General features: G+C 52.0%; 1 pseudogene; it reads left to right on the forward strand.

The window, feature by feature from the left end:
* The first annotated feature begins 3324 nt into the window (after window positions 1-3324).
* Window positions 3325-9201, forward strand: LOC107298204 (annotated as a pseudogene).
* Window positions 9202-9415: the final 214 nt, after the last annotated feature.

Below are 9415 nucleotides of genomic sequence, written 5' to 3' on the forward strand. Positions count from 1 at the left end.
GGAGGGGGGCAGCCTCCTCGCCAGGGATCGCCCGGCAGCTGACCGAAGCCGAAGCCCGGAGAAGGTCGCTCAGCCTGGGAGGGAAGGTGGGACCGTCTGCAGTCCGGCCGTGGGACCCCATCAATCAGTGGAACCTGGAATTGGGGGGGGGCACCATCCCTGGAGCTCTTCAAGAAGAGGTTCGTGGTATAAGGGCTCCTGCCTCGAGCAGGGGGTTCGACTAGACAGGGAGTCTTTGTGTGTGTGTGTGTGTGTACGTGTGTCCGCAGTTTCCTCCCCCCCCACACACATGATCCAGACCCCTGGGTGGCTTCCTGCCCCCAAACTGAGCCTGGGCAAGCCCAGGAGGAGCCCTCAAGCTCTGGATCCACTTTGCTCTAGTCTAGGCTCCCTCTGGGAACCGAAAGGGCATCTAGTCCACCCCTCCAGACACACAGAGAAAAGGACAACAGTCTGGTTGAAAATCATGAGGGGGGCCGCAAAAGGAAGTCCTCCCTCCCCTCCGGAGGTGGCATGAAACGTACCCCTAAAATGCAACTCCCCACCCCGACTGAAGGGATTGTTCCCCCCTCTCCCAACTTTCTCCGCTTCTCTCTCTGCGCCGAACTATCTCCTCTATCGGGTGAAGTCAAGGGAGGCTCTGCCCGGAGACCGATGACGCTGCAGAAGGGAGAATTCCCATTGGCCCCTCCGCTTTCCTGGGCCCTCCCAGGTCCGAAGTCCGAGGGAAACGCCTCCNCTCTCTCGTCTCTCTGGGGGCGCTTGTGGGGCGGCCTCCATGGGCTCCGCTGGGCTCCCCCTGGTGCTGCTGCTGCTGCTGGCGGGGGCGCTGGCCCGGATCCCCGGAAGCGAAGGGGGGAAGGAGACCCCCGGTAAGGAGGGGGCTCGTCGAGGGAGGAGAGGGGCTGGGAGGGGCCGTCAGAGCCCCCGGGGGTGGGTGGGAAGAAAGGGGCTGGGACCCCAGAAGTAGGGAAAGGGGTCGAGGGCAAGAGAGGCGGGAGACTGCGGGAGCCTCGATCTCCGCGTGGTCTCCGCCCCTGCCTCGCCTCATTTTCCCCCGCAGGACGGAGAGGGAGCCCCCTCCCCTCTTCCCTTGTTGTGGCCGAGGTGGGGCGGGGGTCGCGGGAAGGCAGCCCAGGAGGGATAAGAGGCAGCCGGGCTCCTCTCTCACCCCCCCCTCCGTGGCTGGGACTTTGCGGACCCCGAATTAGCGCCTGGGCCCCGAGGTTTCTTGCAGTGAAAGAGGAAGGAGACGGAAAGCGAAAGCGAAAGGGGGAAACTGAGGCATTTTCAGAGCTGAATTCACAAATGGCAGCAAAGAGTATAAGAAAAAAGACGCTTTTTGGCAAAAGTGTTTTTGCAACCTCAGTTTTTCTTCTGAATCTCCATTTGTTTTTTAAGGGGAGGGAAGAGCTGAGCTTGGATTCTTTCTTGGGGGGAGACTCTGAGGCTCCCATTGGTCCTTCCGCTTTCCTGGGCCCTCCCAGGTCCGAAGTTCGAGGAAAACGCCTCCTCCCCCCAATCCAGACCCATCTATTCCGCCTCTGGGGCTGGGAGCCTCCGCGTCTCTCTCCCCTCTCTTGGGGGGCGCTGTTGGGGTGGCATCCATGGGCTCCCCTGGGCTCCCCCTGCTGCTGCTGCTGGTGGGGGCGCTGGACCGGATCCCCGGAAGCGGAGGGGGGAAGGAGACCCCCGGTAAGGAGGGGGCTGGACGGGGGGAGGTTGTGAGGGGCCGTCACTGCTCCTGGGAGGGGAGAGAAAGAAAGGGGCTGGGACCCTAGAAGTAGGGAAAGGGGTGCAGGGCAAGAGAGACGGGAGCCTCGATCTCCGCGTGGTCTCCGCCCCCTCCGTCAGGAGGACGGAGAGGGGTCGCGGGAAGGTAACCTAGGTGGGATAAGAGACAGCCGGGTACCTCTCTGCCCCCCCCCCCGTGGCTGGGTGGGAGGGGGACCTTGCGCACCCCGAATTAGCACCTGAGCCCCGAGGTTTTTTGCAACGAAACAGGAAGGAGACGGAAAGCGAAAGTGAAAGGGGGAAACTGAGGCACTTTCAGACCTGAATCCACAAAGGCCACCAAAAAGTTTTTTTGCAATTTCAGTTTTTCTTCTGACTCTCCATTTTTTTTTCAAGGTGAGGGAAGAGTTGAGCTTCCTTTTCTTCTTGGGGGAGTCTCCGAATTTGGGGAAGAGACCGAGAACCCCCCCACCCCACATTCCCCCACTGCTGAATCGGGACCTGGAGGGGAGGGGGGAACTGAGGGAGAAGGATATTGGGTGGGGTCTGAATTGCCCCCCTAAATTGGCTCCCCAAAACGATTTCTTTGGTGAGGGGGGCTGGAGACCCTCCCTTTGAGGTGGTCTTGAGGGGCTTCAGGGTGACAGGAAAGAGGGCTGAATCCCCAAATCACGCAAAGGCAGCCAGTAGGAGTTAATTTGGTGGGAAGGAAAATTTGGGGGTAACTAGGGAATCTGGGGGTTCCCTTCTCCCCAAGATCCCCAGACCCCCAAGCCATCTAGGTTAAAATTGAGCAGCCCTCCCTCAATGGGGGGAGGGAAAGGACCCCCCCATCTCCTGCCTACAACGGGGTTCTTTCAGCAGCCCCAGGAAGGCTCTCCTTAAGGGAGCTTAAAAGGGCATCTAGTCCAACCCTTCCAGGCACAGTGAAAAAAAGAGACTCGCACTGAGAGTCATGGGGGGGGCACAAAAGGAAGTCCACACACCCCCTCCAGTCCTGGCATGAAACACCCCCCTGAAGTTGCAGCCCCCAAGACTGAAAATCTTCCCCTCCCTCCTCCGCTTCTATTGGGAGGGATATTGGGGGGGGGTGTCTGAGTTGCTCCTCCAAACTCCCCCTTTAGTGAAGGAGGCTGGAGCCCCTGTCTTTGAGGTGGTCTTGGGGGGCTGCAGGGGGGTCTTTTGGGGAGGGGGACAGGAAAGAGGCCTCGAAAAGCATCCAAAGGCAGAAAGTAGGGCTGAAGATGGGGCGGTGGGGGGAAAAAGGGAATGTGGGGCTTGAAGGGCAGGGAGAGCCCAGGAGCATGGGTGTGGGTATCCTGATTGTGACCCCCTTCCCTTCTGCTCCCAAAAGGAAGAGGGAGAGAGAAGCTTGGATATTATTTTCCCTCCAGACCAGAGGGAGGGTCTTTCCCCTCCCCCCATATTTCCTGCCGGTTGGGGGGGGGGGGAAATCCAGCGTTCCCTGCAGACAGACGGAGGCCAGGACCGGCTGAACTTCTGCCTGCCTTTTTCCATCCTCGGGAGATGGAGGGGGGGGGTCCCTCAGGAAGCTCTTTCCCCCCTCCCTCATTTTCCTCCCCCCTCCAGACCCCCAACAAGGGGGAATCCGGCTGGGACCGACAGTTCCCCATCCCTCCTCCAGGGGGCACCTTCCGGCAGTCCCTCGCAGCAGGTCTCCTGTCACTCTGCCTTTCTGTCGCTCCGCCCCTCCTCTAGTAGTCGCTGGGAACCATGGGCCCTGGAGTCCCTCCTGAGGGCTTTTTTCTTTCTGCTCCACCCCTCCCCCCGCAGCCCATTTCCTGCTCCAGTGGAAGTCCAATTGCCATTTCTTCAATGGGACGCAGCAGGTGCGGTTCCTGGACTGGTACATCTACGACCGGCAGGAGATCAACTACTTCGACAGCGACCTCGGGAAATACGTGGCCGTCACTCCGTTGGGGCAGCCCAGTGTGGACCAGTGGAACAGCGATAAGGTCTACATGCAGTACAAGAGGGCCCAAGTGGATCGCTTCTGCCGACACAACTACGAGGGTTTCCAGAGAAATTCCGTGGTTGGCCGGAGAGGTGTGTGCGGGAGGGGGAGCTCCATGGGTGGGGAAAATGCAGGGACCCCCCCTTTTCATTTCATTTATTAGGACTCTCCCAGATAAAGATTTGCCCCTTATGCATTCTGTACTCTCCCATCTACGAAATTTATTTATTGGTATTTCTTGCTATTTATTGATACTCCTAATCCCTTCACCTCCCTCAAAGGGGGGATCTGGATGGCATAGGATATAACATCACCCCTAAATAAAAAATGTATACAAACTAAGGTTAAAAAATAAATTACCATTAAAAAGTTTGAAATTCTACAACGATGACAATGAAACATGCCAAAGGGAAGAAATAGATTCCTCTCCTTCCCATCGGTCCCATCATCTTCCTTCTCTTCCCACGGTCCAAAGTTTCCCCTGCCCAGAAAAACTTCTTTCCAGAATATTATACCAAATATTATACTTTTTCTGGTGGCGGGGGAGGAATCCAGCCAGGTCTCTCTCTTGCCCAGTATATAGATATATTTCAATATAATCTATACACTATATAATATTTTAATATAATATTTTATATTAATAAATCAAAAATATATTGATTTACTTATCAACTTTTAAAACCATCTCTCTCACACACAGAGGGACTTTGCATGGTATACCCATAAAATATAAAACCACCAAAATAATCTATAGGATTTAAAAGACAAGAATGATTAAAATGCAGTAGTAAATTAAAAGGGGGAGGGCTTCAGGAGGCTGACTGGCCCCACGGCTGCCTCCTCCTCTGTGCCCCCCAAGCAACGCCCCAGAGCCCCCTTTTCACCCCTTTCCGGAAGGCCAGGAATGGGGGAGGGGCACCTCTGGGGCCTTTGGGATTTTAGGATAAAAAGTGAACTTCCAAAGGTTTGGAAAAGGGAATCAGGGAAGGCTCTTTCGTCTGCTGTGCCCTGTCCCTCTTTTAGTTCTTTTTATTCTTTATTCAGAGTCATTTGTTCATCCAATTTTGGGGGTCTGGGAGAAAAGCCCCCCTGGAGACCCCCCTTTAGGTCACAGACTCAGCTCCACTTGCAGCCGAATCGCTTCCCTCTTCATATCTGAGAAGGTTCCTCATTTGGGGGCAGAGATTCAAAAAAACCCCACAAACATTAAAACTGAATTTCGGGCATATGTTCAGCCCTGAAGCCTCGGATTGTTTAGTTCCCTGTTCCAGATTCCTGGCAAATTGCCTACTTTTCTTGTTCTAGTTTTATTTGTTTATATTTAAAAAATCTTATTTATTTCTATCAACTGATAAGGTTTCATAGTGTAAAACAAGTGTTTCATCTGCAGTTGTTGCCATTTGTTGTTGCCAGGGTCTCCAAAAATAATACTCTACCAAAGAATTAAATAAGGTCTTTCTTCCACAAGAGAAAAACCGCCAGATCCCAAGAGAAAAAGGCATTTTACTAGGTGACGCTGGGCATTTGCTCCTTCCGGAAATAATGGAATATTTAAGGGGAACCAACACAGATTTTGTTCTCCGCATATTCAGTCTGGAATTCCTTTTTACTCCTAAATTCTTCCCTGCAAACCTAGGAGGATAATTAACTGTTCATAAAAAAATCCCGACCAGATCCCAGGATTAAATTACAAAAAACCAAACCTTTAAAAATTGCATTTTCTTAAACGTTATATAATGAGTTGTTCATCAGAGAATCCCTCAATGGAGAGAAACGTTGTTAGCAAAAGTTCTCTGATCTGGAGTGGATCTATGAAGGACCCTCTTGGGAGGGGGCTCACTCAGCCCTCCCCCCCATTAATCCATCCAAGAGTTGTGTCATTTGCTGAAGGAGGAGATCAAGAGGGATCCCTTCTAAGGCTCTTCTGTGATCCTGGGATCTGCCTGATCTCCTCAGCTACCTTCCCTTTCCCCAAGATCCCCCCCCAGATCCTTTCTGCCCTCCCTGTCCGGAATGGGGCAACTCACTGCAGGACAATTCAACAATTTTATTCAACTATTTAAAATGATTTTAAAAATGTTTTTTTATTATTATTTTTGTCCTTCACATTTCATTTCTTTCCTCCCTCGGCCTTCTTTCTTTCCTGATTCTCTTTCTCCATTTCTTCCATATTATGCAAGTTGTCCTAGACCCCTCTCTGCCCCCCCATCCCAGGCAGGAGGGTCGGACCCCTCCCCACCTCCTTCCTGGGGGGGGGAAATGGGGCTGGGAGGGAGGCCGGATGCCTGCAGGGAGAGGTTGGGTGGGGGGAGGAACGTGGGCAGAAAAAGCCAAAGGTTCAAGTACAGATTAGGCGAAATCTGGCTCAAAATCAGGGGGTCCCAATGGGGAGCCTTACACTGGGGGTAGTTGTTGAATTAAGAGGCAATCCCCCCTCCCCCTCACACATCCTGTTCCTCCCCATCTTTCAACTATAATTTTATCTTGACTGGGAATTCCATTTTGATTGCTATAGAAATATTTATCTGTTGGGATTTTAATGTTTTAATGCTGTAAGCCAGGGCTTTTCAACCTTTTCACAGACTGTACCACTTTTAGGATATATGTGAATATTCGAGTACCACCTAGCAAGGTGTCAAAAACTTGATGACCAAAAAAAAAAACCCAAAAAACCCCTGTTTAAAGTTGCAATTCCATTGAAATGACTTATGACCATTTTTCACACTTACGACCATTGCAGCATGCCCAGGGTCATGTGATTTATATTTGGATGCTTGGCAACGGATTCATATTTATGATGGTCACAGTGTCCCAGGGACATGTGATCCCCTTTTGCAACCTTTTGACAAGCAAAGTCATTGGCAGGTGGCCAAGTGCTAAGGCGGGACTTCCCTCCCTCCTTCCCTCCCTCCCTCTTTCTCATTCCCATCTCCTTCTGAAGGAAGAATTTGAACCCCCCCCCTATTTCCCCTCTTCCATATCTTCATTGAACAAGGAAAAGCCTCCAGAGACAGAAAAGACAAGCCATTGAGGGAACTAGCTTAAAAAGGCGCATTCCCCTTTAAGAATTAGCTACTGGCTAGAAAGGAAAGTTAAGGAGTGCAGTGGGCACTTAAGGAAGAAAAAAAAATGTAGTAAGTATGGCTGCTGGCTAAGGCAGCCTCCCCAAATGGCTCCTTTCATAAGTAAAGGAATGCTACAGGCAAAATCCATTCAGGAGAAAAATACTTCAAAATCCCTTGCAACAAAACTTACAGCTAACAATAGCAGAGCAATAGAAGCTAACCTGAGACATCAGCCATCAGCCAAATAGAAATTGCCAAACACTCCTTAAGACCACAAAGCCCCCATTGCACAAATCCCAGAACTTCAAAGTCACAAAAGCACATAAGAATCCTTCCACTCTCCATCTCCCTCCATTATTCACCTCCAGCCTGTGCTGCCTTTCTTCATTGCTGCCTTTCTTCATTGCTGCCTTTCTTCATTCCTCATGGAGGGCAACCCCTCCTCCCTACGTTCCTTGCCTCTTGGTTGCTGCCAGCACATGTGACTGCTCCAGAAGTTGTAGATCCACTTGTGGCCGGTCTGCTTGATCTCCTCTCCTCTGCCCCCACCCTCCTCGTTCTTTCCATTCCGTGCAGCTAGAGCTGACTCCGCCTCCTCCCAAGGCTGCTTCTTTTTCTCTCTCTTCTTCTCCCGGCCCAAACTGCCTCCTTTTATAGCCTCTCCTATCTCCTCCTTTCTCATGGGGGAGGAAATTCCTTCCTTCCTGGGGCGTTTCCAGTATTTATTCCTGTTGGACATGTGCAATTTGATGATGGAAACTGATCCCAACCAGGAACGATTTATGTTTTTCCATCTTTGAGAATCCCATTTAACTTCTTGCTGCAATTTGCTTTGGAAGTGACTTAAAACAAATAATATTTTCAGGACTGAAAAGGGCTCTTGGCCTGAACTAACCAACTTGGTCTCCTGTTCTGGCCCCTCCTGTGTCTCCCCCATGTCCCTCCTCCCTTCCAGCCAAACCCACCGTCTCCATCTCCCCCACCAAGCTGGATCCCGCTTCCCCCAACACCATCCTCCTCTGCACCGCGAGGGGCTTCTACCCTGTGGAGATCAAAGTCCGGTGGCTGAAGAATGGGCGGCCGGAAGAGGAGGGTGTGGCCTTTGGGGAGGAGCTCCAGAATGGAGACTGGACCTACCAGCTCCAGGTGATGCTGGAGACCCAGCCCCAGCGGGGGGACGTCTACGCCTGCCAGGTGGAGCATGCCAGCCTGGAGGCCCCGATCACCGTCCAATGGGGTGAGCCCCTCCCCTCCATCTCCTCCTGGTCTGGGGACCCCATCCTCCCCTGAGAAGGGGGGAGGGACCATCCCTGTGGGGGGAGCTGGGATGGACCCTCCTGGGGGAGGAAGCTGGCCCTGATCTTCCTACTCAGGGGAGGCTCCTTCTCCTTCCCCAGAGCCCCGTTCCTCCAACTCTGCCAAGAACAAACTTTGGCAGGGATCGTGGCAGCCGTGATCGGGGTGATGTTCTTTGCCATGGGGCTCTTCCTCTACCTGAAGAGCAAGACAGGTGAGTCTGGGGGGCTGGATGGGAGATTGTGCGGAGGGGACCCTCCAGGGGAGGCCTCTCAGCAAGCTTAGCAGATGGCAAGGAGGCTCCCCTTGGAAATTTGCTAGGGAAATTCTGTTCTTTGGGAGTCTACTGTATAAGTGAGCATCCTGCAACCTATTATGGCTATTGATGGGGAGGGGGACCCCCTGAGTCCTCCAGCCCATGAAGGGTCCTGATTGGGTCTTTTTCTCCTTCCAGCAACTCCCATCCAGCCTCCTGCAGGTGAGTTTCTCCTCTTTCTCCCTCATCTCAACCCCCCCTTCCCAAATAGGTAGTCGTTTTTTAAAATTTCTTAATAGTTCCCTTTAAAAAAAAACACCGTGCTTGAACAAAATCTCTTAGCTGTCAATACAGCAAAATTTTTGAAATTTTGGGCAGCTTTTCCTTACAGAGACCTGAAAATGCATTGCAGTCAAAAACAAACACACAGAGAAACACTAAAATGTGGCCCAGGATGTTTCCAAGTTTTGGGAAATTGCAAAAGGGAAGGGAAGTCTCCTTGTGACATTTCTCACAATTCCTGGCAAACTGACACCCGGCTTTGCTGCCATCCCTCATCGTAGCCCCGTCTTTGTTCATAGGAAATGTCTGGGGGGGGGAGGCCTCCTCTCTTAATTAACCCCCTAATTAAATCATTTGGGGAGAATTCCATCAGCCCCTGAAGATGAATTTCTGGTCCTTTGCATCCTTTTCTTCCCTGAAAGGGGGGGAGGGGGAATTCTCCTTCATTCTATTCCTGCCTATCAACCACCCCCCTGCAGTGTGGACCTGTCTGGGGGGCTGAAAGGGAGGAATAATAAGTTATTTACACTGAAGGTTTCACTTTGTATTTTCATTTTGTCCCAATCTCTTTTTCTACAGCACTCATGAATTAATCCTGCCCTGCTTCCTGATGGGAAAGGAAGTTTTTTTTAGTAGCTGATGGATTTCTGGCTTTTTCCGCATCCTCTGAAAAATGGTGGGTCGAGATTTTAGCTTGGGGAGAAGAGGAGAATGGCAGCCTGGAGCTTCTCCTGCTGAGAAACCCCCCCATCTTCCTTTGAAGGCCTCTCTTTCTAGTGAGGGAGGGGTGGAGACCATCTAGTCTGA

Source organism: Protobothrops mucrosquamatus, unplaced genomic scaffold (assembly GCF_001527695.2).
Source record: "Protobothrops mucrosquamatus isolate PMUCROS unplaced genomic scaffold, P.Mucros_1.0 scaffold3802, whole genome shotgun sequence".
Taxonomy (NCBI): domain Eukaryota; kingdom Metazoa; phylum Chordata; class Lepidosauria; order Squamata; family Viperidae; genus Protobothrops; species Protobothrops mucrosquamatus.